The following is a 14,083-nucleotide window of genomic DNA, read 5'->3' as shown; positions in this document are numbered from 1 at the left end:
GCTCCACTGCCACAACAGCCGATCCGACGGATGCAGATCGTGGCGCAGGCGGAAAGCTGCTTAAGCTCCTCATGTGAACCCCTAGGGGCTCCGTCTCGCCACCTGGTGTTCAAGAAACCCAAGTTGTTCGTCATTCCCGTCACTCCTAGTGCTCCAACAGAAGGGACTAATGATAATTTCACCAAGCTATGGTATTTCCCTGATTCTCCTACCGTTTAGCCTCGGCCTAGCGCAATATGCACCGAGATCCCATAGTCATGTGCCATCATAATCCAGAGGCAATCTGAATCTATCTATCATATAAGTTCCAAATGTATTTTCATTGTTGTTCTCATGTGTCGCTACCATGTATTGGGTTTACTGTTGTGTTGTTTATCATCATGTTGTTTCCTTTTACCAATCATGTAATCTGTTCACTCTTGTCTTGTGTTTTGTTTTGGTGTGGGTGCACTCTTGTCTTATGTTACCATAATGTATTTTGAATGCAAATCAAATAATCGGTTTAGTCCTTGTTAATCAATATCTTGTTTGATGTGGTGTTTGAGATAATTGATTTGAGGTTAAGAGAGAAAATATTTCTCAAACACCGATGTTGTTACAATATGCAAAGCGAAGAAGTATGGAATATGCAAATTCCAAATTCAGGAAATCGTACTCAAGGATCGAACGACACTGAAAATCATAAAAGTCCATACTCATGTCATCCAAGCGCGAGGTTGTTGTAGTATATCATGAACAAAGTTTGTTGTAACCTTTATAACTGAACTTCCCCGACGGGTTCATTTGTTGATGTCATGAAGGCGGCATGAACGTTGATCTTTATCCAGATTTCTTGGGGGATAACGGCCCTGAATTTCGGCACATTGACCAGTTTTAACAGTATTAGATGTATCCAAATGTATAGAAAACTACAATAACTCATGTGTGGTGATATCTAAAGAAGTGGAAGGTCTTCGGTATATTGATTTTATTGGATAAGAATAATCTTTAAAAATGTGTAGTAGCAATCATTGTACGACCATATTTGAAGTACAAAGTTATTAGTTGTCTTAACATGAAATATTTTTATAATAATATTTGCGGCATTCTGTTGTAGTACTTATCTCTTGGATTTGCAGTATCGCATATCCATATTTTCTTCGGCATGTACATGATCTTGTTGCATCATGAAATTACTAGCGATTTTAGGTTTTTTCCGATTGGGTTATTCCAGGGATTAGGATTCCAAATGTAGTTGATCTAGTACGACCCACATCTAGATGTATTACACTTGCCTTGTGTAAGGTTAGTCTAAGGTAAGTATAGAGGACAACCGATGATGTTCTTGAAAGGTTCAGGCCTACTGGGTATGGAGAATCAACAAGACGATTTTTCTCTTATTCTGTATAGTTCTTTTTTCCAGCTGAACCTCTCTGGTTCAATGCACTTTTGTAATTTTTTATTGAAAAGCAATAAAAATAAGCAGCAGAGTCCTGCCGTTTCCCTCAAGAAAAAAGCAACAAGATGATTGAACTTCGCACCAGGTTACCATATAACATAGCTACTAGGTCAAAATCATTGCTAACCTTCCCCGCAACAAAAAAAAAGCTTTGCTAACTTGACACTCAATAATAAAATTGCATCTTTCTTGTATCTCATGCTTTCTTTGTCACAATTCACATATGCCACTTTTGGCCACTTTTGGCAATAGATTTGGTTGTTGCCACCCAAACCAATTGCGTAGAACCTTAAACTCAATTGCAGAAAGCTTCACATGTGTGCATAGCGGTGCCAAACAAAGTCGTTTATATAGAAACCCTAGAACTGAAAACTCATTGTTATGTGAAAAGCTTAGCAGACATTAAAAACATGTGCATTGGTGAGCATTCTATCCACATCTGGTTTGTCGCTTGTTCTTTATATCAGAGCCAGCCTTGCATCCAATTAATTTATGACACGTGTAATTTTTGAATGGTTCTGTTTCCGTTCACACACACACGCACACGCGCGCCCGAGGATTTCTATTTTGATGGTTAAATACATTGTATTATACTATTGCCATCAAATGTTCGTACTGAAGCATAGTCTGCTCTATTTTGGTTCTTCAAATTTTGTAGGATAACGTATTAATAACGTAAGTATTTATTGCCTGGAGAAATCAAATTACTCAAATATCGAGGTGTTACAATTTGTAAAGTAAAGGAAGACGTATGAAATATTGCAAATTAAATTTCAGGAAAGACAAAACAGTCCTAACTTATCTACCATATCGCGCAGACTCGTAAGCAACTAAGTAAATGTTTTTAGGACTCTGCTGCATATTATCTGTACAGTTTCTAAGCTCCCAGGAAATAGAGCTCTGGGAGAGAACGACTGTCTTTTTTTCGGAGTGGGTCCATTTGTCAGGGAAACATACTCGCGACCGACGTTCCCTTTTGTTTCTTCTCAATATTTTTTCGCTTCCACTCCCTCGGTTCCTAAATGTAAGTTTTTTTAGACATTTCAAATGGACTACAATATGCGGATGTACATAGACATATTTTAGTGTAGATTCATTCATTTTGCTATGTATGTAGTCACTTGTTGGAATCTCTAGATAGACTTATATTTGGGAACGGAGGGAGTACATGAAGATACCGCCTCCTTCCCAAATCCCCCATATCTTCGCCAGGATCCCAGCCACCTTCCCCGCCGCTCCACTCCAGCTTGCATCGCCGCCGCTCTCTGAACTGTAACCGGCACTCCAAGCCTCCGCGTGCGCGACTACGTCGGCTGACGATGAGGCGTTTGAATCAGCCGTGGAGGGCTCGTGGTTGATGACGGACGGCTGATGGGCAAATAGGGCCCGCGTGTGGGCGTGGCGCTGCTGGTGAAGTGGACGGGAATGGATGGAGGAGCAGATGCGAGGTGGAGGCCGGTAATAAGGACGGACATACCGTCGAACAGTCTCGCGGCAATCCGCTGAGATCTCCCCCACAAAGCCGAGACATCCCACCGCCTGCTTCCTGCTCCCCCCTCCACCCACCCCCAACCCCTTCGCCTCCTCTTACCCAATCCGCCATGATTCCTGGCATCCCAGCACCGATTAGCGAAGCCTTCCCACGCAGATCGACGCTCCCCCCTTCTGCACAATTTTGATCGTGCGGTTCTTCGTGCTCGCATATTCGGCAGCGATGTGAACCAGAATACATCTGCACTGTACCCCTACTTGAGGTTGGCAGTGAGGCGTTTGCTTGATGAGAGAAAAAGAGAGACATCACTAACTCGTTGTAAGGCTCCTCTGCACTGTTATTTTATTAATCTGCAAAATATAAAACTGCTCTGAAGTTAGTATTCAAGCCCCTTACATATAAGACATAGCCGAAGACGATTTGAGTTGAGAAGTGAAGTTGCATAAAAAATTGTACGAGCAGATAATGTTGTGCAATTGTTACGAGCTTTCTAGAGAGCTAGCCTTGCAGGTTGTCAAGATTAAAGTTTTCTGTTCAGAAATTAAGCTTACTAAAGTATTACCAGTTGCTGAGTTTTACATTGGACATTGATTTAACAACAACTAGAAACTTGAACATGGTGTCACGCCTTCTGAGATACATGCCACTTGCCAATGCAGCAACATTCTGTTTCGTGCCTCCATACTTACACGATGTTGTCCTTGGCTTTTTCGGCAAGGTCACTGTTGTCGTCTCCACTAGCCATGGCTACGAGGTACTAATATGCCATGTCTGAGGTCAATGGAGGAGAGGGACGTGCAGCAGGTGTTTCTGGTGTGCCCCCAACAGACCCCTTGATGTCAAGTAACGCCCATTTTTGTCTCTCCTCAATCTAGATCACAACACTGTATGGTATATAGTTCTGGTTCATGTGGATCAAAGAAGAACTTGCACTTTTTCAGTTGGGGTTTGTGGCTCATTTCGGCTCACGAGGACACGAGCTGTAGATCACAGATTAGTGGAGAGGTGTCCAATTGTAGGTGTGGCTTTACTCATTCAGGAATATTTAATGTTTAATTGGTGATTGTGAAATGGCAAGGCTAATCATAATTTATACTATATTTCTTTCAAAGAAAGTATACTCGATTGTTTTCCATGTACCAACTAGCATATCTGACAGTTTCTCTATTTCTTGAAGTTTCAGACTTTTAGTTATTACACGTGGGGCTTAGAGATGACCATTACCATATTTACATATAACTAATGAAAACATTCTGAGGTACTTTTGGGAGCAGAGTAATTTGGGCAATTAAGCTTCCTTAGTCCTACTAACCTCTTGATTATATTAAAAAATTGAGGACAATATGAAGTAACCTTAGTTGTTTGCAAAGTAACAAATGCAAGCTAGCATTTGCAACAAGATCATTTTGAATTCAGTTATAATATGCTATGCCCACGTAGTGCATATCTGTATATTACATATGGGATAATTCTTAATACAAAAGCCTGCTATTTTCTTGATAATTTTATTGCGGCGTTAAAATCTAAGATGCATGGACGCCATCCGAATTTATTTGAATGCCATGCATGCCATCTAAATAATGTTCTTCTCTGTCTGAATGTCTGAAGCTCTAAACAGGATCACGATCAGGAGAGAAAGAAGCTCATGTGGTTCTACAGTGCTATATAATAGATGACTTCCATGAAAATTTGCATGTGCAGGCGGACAAATTTAGCCCCGATCACAGAAGTAACAAAAATTGATGCCTGCTGAACCATTTTTCAGTTAACGTCCTTTTGTTCAGAAAGGCCTAAAGGATTTACAAGCCTCTTGGACCTATCTCATGGGTTACTGATAATTTAGATGCCTGCCCATGGTTTTGCCCTTCAGCTTATAATTTCTTTCTAATTCATCGCAAGGTATTTTCGATCAAGCAGATGGACGGATAAACAGTTCGGTGTACATAGCAAAGCACTTCACCGTCATTATTTATGTGTCTTATCCTATATTCTTCAGGCCCTGCTTGGATTGGGTGTAAACTTTTACACTTGCATTTATTTTACAGATGTAAATTACTGGTCACAGCTAATTTTTCGCCTGAAAACAAAATGACCAGTCCAGGCGTGTATCCTAAACCAGTCGGATACAATCGGAAACGGGAATCCAAGCAGGGCCTCATTCTGTTTTGGGAGTGCATACTGATTTTTCCACAATGACTGAGAGGTTAAATAAATCGTTTTAAAACACATGATGGTGAGACCTTGACAGCCATTTCATTTTGTTTGGTGTCAAATTGTGTAAGATCAGCAGAGTTGCTTGCAACACACGGTTTAATCTACGTCCATTAGAAGTCAGCTGCTATCAAGACCGGCAAAGATGCCGGACATGGGAAGACAGGACATGGAACATGGACACACGAAGATTTCGACTAAGTTAACAATTTATATTAAAAAAATGTCGTGTACACTTTTGTTAAATGAAATATGTTAAAAATGTCATGAAATTGGCCCGGTTTAAATGATCGACTGGTTTGTTCAAATACCATTTAAAATGTGACCAGATGTTTGATGGATAGGGTTGGATGGCGGGCTTCTGTATCACTATCATAGTTGGATAGTAGGTCCGTTTTAGGGGATAGCGTTGACGATACCTGAAAGCATTTTTTCTAAAAAAAATCTACAATGCTACAAGACTTTTTGAAGATATGTTTATGGAAATGTTAAAAATAGAATAACTAAAATTAATCTAACAATCTGACTTGAGATGTGTTTTTAACCGAAAAAATAATTTAATTTATTTTGAAGATTCCATAAACCGTTAAATTCCTAACTTAACATTGATGCTTAACCATGTTGGAAAGAAATTAGAAGAAAAGACAACGTCCGTTTAAGAAAAAATAAACTTCACACAATACATGTATAAGCAGCAGAAAAGTGTGGTTCACATCAACTAAGCGCACGTAATCTAGGTCTCTGTGCCTTCTGGTGCATCAGATGATAAGCTTCGCTGACGTATAACGTGCCCGTATACGGCGCTTTTAACGCGCCATCGAAAGTAGTAAAATTAGCAATGAAAGCTGTGCTAGCTTTACGTATAGGCCATCGCATATATCTTTTGTCGTGTTAATCAGCGAGAAAGCAGTGCGTGTATAATATTATAAGCTAGGAGAAATACAACTAAACAAAAGTGAAAAGGAACAATGCAAGCTGCAAGGCGGTTCTATAGGTGCACGCCATGATATGTATTTTTTGTCAGTGTTAATAACCACACTTCATTCATGGTGAGGCGGCGTGGTACCAGTGAGTCTGAAACGTACGTACGCGACGCATGGCTTGATTCCGGAAGCTGGGCTGCACAAGACCCGCTGTTAAACCCCTATCGTCTTGCACACATCAGGCATCCACCTCAAAGCGCATCCACCTCCATTCGATTATGGTAGAGGCCTTGGCAGCCGCAGGGGCGGGTGAAAACAGCAAGTTAACTGGGGTGAGAAAGAATGGGGATGGCAAGTTCGCCGCAGCTATCAAGCACCCGGTGACGAAGACGTTATTGTGGATGTGGACGTACCAGTCCCCCGAGGTCGCCGCGTGCGCGTACGACCTCACGGCTTGGGAGCTGAAGGGCGCAAAGGCAAAGCTCAACTTCCCCTACCTTTCGCCGGTCAGATTGGTTAAGGAGGTGATATCTGCACCGAGGCACCGCAGCCATGGTCACGACGCACTGCTCTTTCAGGTCATTACGTTGCCACCAGACCCCACAACACCGCCTCCATCGCCGCCAGGGCTGGTAGTGTACTTCCCCTTCCCCTTTGAAGCGCCTGCTGGCGACACCCCACATGTGCCTGCATGCCTATTCCTGCACATGCCGCTTCCGGCATGAGCACGTCTCAGCCTGCAGCCGGCGCACGCACAGAACTAGCAAAGATCTATATGTGAAAAGCTCGTAGGCAATAGATCAATGATGGAGAATTATGTCGAATGTCATTCATCATGCAACAGCTATAACCTAGGGTGACACAGAACTAGCTCCAATTCATCAACATAATGTACGCATGTATTCCGAATATAGTCATACATGCTTATGGAAAAGAACTTGCATGACATCTTTTGTCCTACCCTCCCGTGGCAGTGGGGTCCTAATGGAAACTAAGGGATATTAAGGCCTCCTTTTAATAGAGAAACGAACCAAAGCATTAGCACTTAGTGAATACATGAACTCCTCAAATTATGGTCATCACCGGGAAGTGTCCCGACTATTGTCACTCCAGGGTTGCCGGATCATAACACGTAGTAGGTGACTATAACTTGCAAGATCAGATCAGGAACACAAATATATTCATGGAACCATAAAGGGTTCCGGTATGAATTCATGGTACTCAAGCCCTATTGACAAGCATTAAGCATAGGAAAGTCATAGCAACATCAATCTCAGAACATAGTGGATACTAGGGATCAAACCCTAACATAACTAACTCGATTACATGATAAACCTCATCCAACCCATCACCTTCCAGCAAGCGTACGATGAAATTACTCATGCACGGTGGTGAGCATAGTGAAATTGGTGACGGGGGATGGTTGATGTTGACGATGGCGACGGATTCCCCTCTCCGGAGTCTCGAACGGACTACAGATCTACCCTCCCGCTGAAGAACAGGAGGCGGCGGTGGCTCCGTATGGTAAAACACGATGAATCCTTCTCTTTGATTTTTTTTTCTCCCCGAACGTGAATATATAGAGTTGGAGTTGAGGTCGGTGGAAGTCCAGGGGACCCACAAGGGAGGAGGGCGCCCCCGGCGCACCCTCCACCCTTGTAGATAGCTGGTGGGTCTCCCTCTAGTGGTTCTTTTGCCAATATTTTTTATATATTTCAAAATATTCTCCGTGAAGTTACAGGTCATTCCGAGAATTTTTATTTCTGCACAAAAATAACACCATGGCAATTCTGCTGAAAATATCGTCAGTCCGTGTTAGTTTCATTCAAATCATGCTGGAGACGTATCATATACCTTTAGTGGTGCTGCTTAAATGAGTACAATGTGATTAAGCCTTTTAAAATTGTACTCTATTGGACAATGTTATTTGTTCATCTTTTAGGAAGTGTTTATCATATGGCTCGTACAAATAAATTATCAAATCTTTATCCTAAAAAAGGCATAATTAAATTCTTCACTACAATTGTGATATTTTATTTAACAAAAAAAATGTATTGTTTCCTAGCCATAATGAGAACATCCAGGAAATCATAAAAAGTTAACCATTTCAAAGTTTGAGCACAATAATTGAAATGGTGCCCTCGCATATGCCAGTAACACTTTGCAAGTGTCATCTAAAAGGAAACTTGGTAATAATCTGTTGGGGAACGAAGCATGAAAATAAAAAAATTCTACGAGCACCCAAGATTTATCAGGGAGAAGCATAGCAACGAGGGGGGAGAGTGTGTATACGTACCCTTGTAGACCGTTAAGCGGAAGCGTATATCACACGGTTGATGTAGTCGTACTCTTCATGATCCAATCACGATCCAAACTGATGAAGTACTGAACGGACGACCTCCGTGTTCGGCACACGTATGGATTGATGACGTCTGCTCCTTGTTGATCCAACAAGCAAGGGATGAGATGTAGATGGGATTGCCGGTAGCACAACGGCGTGACGGTGATGGTGGTGGAGTGATTCCAGCGAGGCTATGCCGAACGCTACTGAAACAATGAAGATGGATGAGTTACGAAGTAACAGGAGAGAGAGGGGGGGGCGGCAAGGGCTTGTGTGTCCTCTTGGGAGAGCCACATCCCCTCTCTATATATATAGGCGGAGGGGCGTGGTGGCTAGCCCTCCAAGCCCTAGGGGCGCACCAAGGGGAAGGAGTTGGACTCCTAGTCTAATTCCCTCCTTTTCCGTACACAGGTGGACTTTCCACCTCTCCCAAGCCACATGGGCCTTGAGGGACTTGTGTGCCATGATTTCAGATCTGAACCTATTATGTTTTCAAGAATATATGTGAGTTTTTGATCCTATCTTGCAAGTCTATAGTCACCTATTATGTGTTATGATCCGACAACCCCGAAGTGACAATAATCGGGATACTTCTCGGTGATGATAGTAGTTTGAGGAGTTCATGTATTCACTATGTGTTAATGCTTTGGCCCGGTACTCTATTAAAAGGAGGCCTTAATATCACTTAGTTTCCATTAGGACCCCACTGCCACGGGAGGGTAGGACAAAAGATGGCATGCAAGTTCTTTTCCATAAGCACGTATGACTATATTCGGAATACATGCCTACATTATATTGATGAACTGGAGCTAGTTCTGTGTCACCCTATGTTATAACTATTACATGAGGAATCGCATCCGACATGATTATCCATCGCTGATCCAATGCCTACGAGCTTTTCACATATTGTGCTTTGCTTATTTACTTTTCCGTTGCTACTGCTACAATTACTACAAAACTGCTATCATTACTTTTATCACTGTTACCATTACTATCATACTACTTTGCTACTAAATACTTTGCTGCAGATACTAAGTTATCTAGGTGTGGTTGAATTGACAACTGAACTGCTAATACTTGAGAATATTCTTTGGCTCCCCTTGTGTCGAATCAATAAATTTGGGTTGAAAACTCTACCCTCGAAAATTGTTGCGATCCCCTATACTTGTGGGTTATCAAGACTATTTTCTGGCGCCGTTGCCGGGGTGCTTAGCTCTATTCTTTGAGTCACTTGGGATTTATATCTGTTGATCACTATGAGGAACTTGAAAGACGAAAGAACTAAGATTTTTCCCTCAACTACGAGGGGAGGTAAGGAACTGCCATCTAGCTCTGCATTAGATTCTCCTTCCGTTTTGAGTAATCTTATGACACCAAAATCTGCTACTGCTATGAATTCTGATATGTCGCATGTTATTGATGGTGCCACTTCTGCTATGCATGATACTTATGATGAAACTACTTCTGTGCTTGATACTACTTTGCCATTAGGTGAATTTCTAGATGAACAACTTGTTAGGGATAGAGAGAATGAAATTATTGAAGATGAAATTATTGATGATAGTGATGATGAAGGTTCTCCCCCTAAGTATGAATTGCTTGTTGTTCCTGAGGGTTATGTTATGGATGAAGAAGCTGCTAGAGCTATTCTTGCTTGCAATGATAGATATGATCTTAAGAAGTTATTAGCTAAATGGAAGCAGCAACCTCTGAATGCTAGAATGAAATATGACCCTGCTTTTGCCACTTGACCTATTTTTGTTACTAATAAGGATTATGAATTCTCTGTTGATCCTGAAATTATTACTTTAGTTGAATATGATCCTTTTTATGGCAATGAATCTGAAACTGTTGTGGCACATCTTACTAAGTTAAATGATATAGCCACCCTGTTTACTAATGATGAGAAGTCTCACTATTATTATATCCTTGATATTTCTGTTCTCATTAAAGGGTGATGCTAAAACTTGGTTTAATTCTCTTGATCCTGGTTGTGTGCGTAGTCCCCAGGATATGATTTATTACTTCTCTGCCAAATATTTCCCTACTCATAAGAAACAAGCTGCCTTGCAGGAAATATATAATTTTGTGCAAATCGAAGAAGAGAGTCTCCCACAAGCTTGGTGGAGGCTTCTCCGATTACTTAATGCTTTGCCTGATCATCCTCTTAAGAAAAATGTACTTGATATCTTTTATAATGGACTAACCGATGCTTCCAAGGACCACTTGGATAGTTGTGCTGGCTGTATTTTCAGGGAAAGAACAGTCAACCAAGATGAATTGCTATTGAATAATATGTTGACTAATGAAAATAATTGGACTCTTCCTGAGCCAATTCCTGAGCCAATTGAGCCAACTCCTGAGCCAGCTCCTGAACTTATTCCTAAACCAACTCCGAAGAAGAGAGGTGTTCTATTTCTCAGTCCTGAAGATATGCAAGAGGCAAAGAAATCTATGAAAGAAAAAAGTAATAAAGCTGAAGATGTTAACAATTTACCTCCTATTGAAGAAATACATGGTCTTAATATACCTCTTGTCAAAGAAACACATTGTCTTGATAACCCGACACAGGTAGTAAAGGTAAATTCTGTCTATAGATATGATAAATTTGAAATCCCGTCTACTAAATTTCCTAGCCAATGCTTAGATGAATTTGATGACTTTATGGCTAGACAAGAAAGTTTTAATGCTTATGTTGGTAGAGAATTAAAGAGTAATGCTTTCATGATTGGACGTTTGAGTGATTATATGGCTAGAGTTAAAGATGAACTAAAACTTATTAGCAAATATGCTTCTGTGGTTACCACTCAAGCGGAGCAAGTACTTAAAGCTCAAAGTGATTTGCTCGATGAATTGCATAATAATCATGATTTTGCTGTTATAGTGGCTACTAGAACTGGTAGAATGACTCAGGAACCTTTGTATCCTAAAGGCCACCCTAAGAGAATCGAGCAAGATTCTTAGAGAAATAATTTAGATGCACCCAGTCCTTCTAAAAAGAAGAAAAAGAAAAATGATAGGACTTTGTATGCTTCTAGTGAACCTGTTATAGACACACCTGAGAATCCTAATGATATTTCTATTTCGGATGCTGAAACACAATCAGGAGATGAACATGAACCTAGTGATAATATTAATGATAGTGTTCATGTTGATGCTCAACCTAGCAATAATAATGATGTAGAGATTGAACCTGTTGTTGATCTTGATAACCCATGATCGAAGAATCAACGTTATGATAAGACAGACTTTGTTGCTAGGAAGCACGGTAAAGAAAGAGAAGCATGTATTCAGAAACCCATGACTTTTGCTCCGAAGCCATCCAAGAAAAAGGATGATGAGGATTTTGAGCGCTTTGCTGAAATGATTAGATCTATCTTCTTACTTATGCGCTTAACTGATATGCTTAAATTAAATCTTTATGCTAAATACATGAACGATATCATTACAAATAAAAGAAAGATATCGGAAGCTGAAATTTCCACCATGCTTGCTAATTATACCTTTAAGGGTGAAATACCTAAGAAACTTGGAGATCTAGGAGTACCAACTATATCATGCTCCATTAAAATAAATTATGTTAAAGCTGCTTTATGTGATATTGGATCCGGTGTTAGTGTTATGCCTCTCTCTTTATATCGTAGACTTGAATTGAATAAGTTGACACCTACTGAAATATCTTTGCAAATGGCTGATAAATCAACTGCTATACCTGTCAGTATTTGTGAGGATGTGCCTATTGTGGTTGCAAATGTCACTATCTTAACGGACTTTGTTATCCTTGATATTCCTGAGGACGGTAGTATGTCGATTATCCTTGGTAGACCCTTTTTGAATACTGCAGGGGCTGTTATTGATGGCAACAAAGGCAATGTCACTTTTCATGTTAATGGTAATGAGCATACGGTACACTTTCCGAGGAAACAACCTCATGTTTATAGCATCAATTCTATTGGAAAAGTTCCAACTATCATTGTTGGAGGTTTTGAATTTCCTCTTCCTACTGTCAAGAAAGAATATGATATCTATCTATTATCTTCTATTATCTATTATCTATTATCTATTATTTAATTAAAACAAGAGTCAAACAAGCCACCACGTTCATCCACATAGATTAAATTATCTTGACCGTAAAGTTGTAGATATAAACGGCCGAGATTTAATGATATAACTTACATACAAATATTGTGTACAAACATATATTGTGTTGCACATCCAATGTCTGCCACGAACATGTACACAAAAGAAAAGTGCATGCGTATCTAGGAAGGACACGGACAAGGTTATGGACTATATTAATAAGGTGCAATTGCTATAGCCTGGTGAAAAGAAAGGGTCACGTACTCGGACACAAAGACGTAGCCGAAAAGTTTATTTTTATATCTAGCCGAACAGTTTTTTTAGTGCATAGACAAAGTGCCAAGTGGATTCAACATGCGTTGGTTCTATACACGTAATTAGGAAGCGGCCACAAGGAAAAAAGTCCATATTTTAACCTGCAAAAAAAAAGTCAATATTTCTCTTGGTAAACAACACGTGTAAATAGTGGACCCTTAAAAAGAGGGAATTCGCCCTAAAAAGAAACAAAGGAAGTGTCAGAAAGCCCGTTAAAAAACGACACACGTGCAGTATATTTTTTGGGGTTTTTTTCTCATATATTTATACTAATCACCACGTAAAGCATCATATCTCAATTTCATCATTTCGAATATGATGTTGCTTACCACACATGCCATGTAGATGTATATATTAGTATGGCCGTTGAAAATTTGTATGAGCTTCGTCATTATTTTTACGTACATTATTTGTACATATCAACAACTTATAAAAATTGGATTGAGAAATAAAAGTTTGAGTTATGCATAAATATGGAGCTCAAGGAGAAGTGAGCCCAAAATTTTAAAAATTAGAAGAAAAATATTAAACGGTGCTTCACAAATTTGGAATGAAAAATCACATCTAATTTAATATCTCCTAATGAAAATGTATACATATATTAAATACATCTACAAAAATCATGTAGAATGGCCCTTCGGAAATTTTGACGGTTAAAACCAACTTTTTTTAATATAAATCACTGGATCCCGGGCTCCAAAATGCATTTGCAATCAGACCCTCTCTTAAAAAAAATAACGTGCGGCCATTCACACAATTTATAGTGGTCTATAGCATGGAAAAGAGGCACACTATGGACAGTACGAAAAACTAACTATCTACCTATTATACTTATTAAGACGATAGAAAATGATCGGTGAAGATTTAGCCATCTAAAACATACATATTTTAGCGGTGGAGATTAGTGCAAAGCCTTTGTAAAATCTGCAGTCTAGCGTACGTGTCTCACGTAGACCCAAAAGAGTTTCCATCGGACAAGACTTTATATATTAGGTAGGACGCGACTTGATATATTAGGCTAGCGCGCATGAGTTCCCCTAAAGAAAATAAAGAAGGTTCCAGATCTTCCACGTATCATCAAGTAATAAAGTTGGTTAAGTTGGATTAAAAATCATGTAGGATAGCTCTGGCCGGATTGGAATAGATCAGACCTTCAAGTACTATTTTTTTATTGGGCTGAAAATCCATCAAGTATTATTTATGAGCACGCTTCCACACAAGCTTTATCCGGCGATCGTTTTCGCGAATGCAGTTATCGATCTGATCATTCAGAGATGATTAGC

The sequence above is a fragment of the Triticum aestivum genome, chromosome 3B (genome assembly GCF_018294505.1).
Source record: "Triticum aestivum cultivar Chinese Spring chromosome 3B, IWGSC CS RefSeq v2.1, whole genome shotgun sequence".
NCBI lineage: Eukaryota > Viridiplantae > Streptophyta > Magnoliopsida > Poales > Poaceae > Triticum > Triticum aestivum.
The sequence above is the reverse complement of the archived record's forward strand: the minus strand, read 5'-3'. Positions refer to the sequence as shown.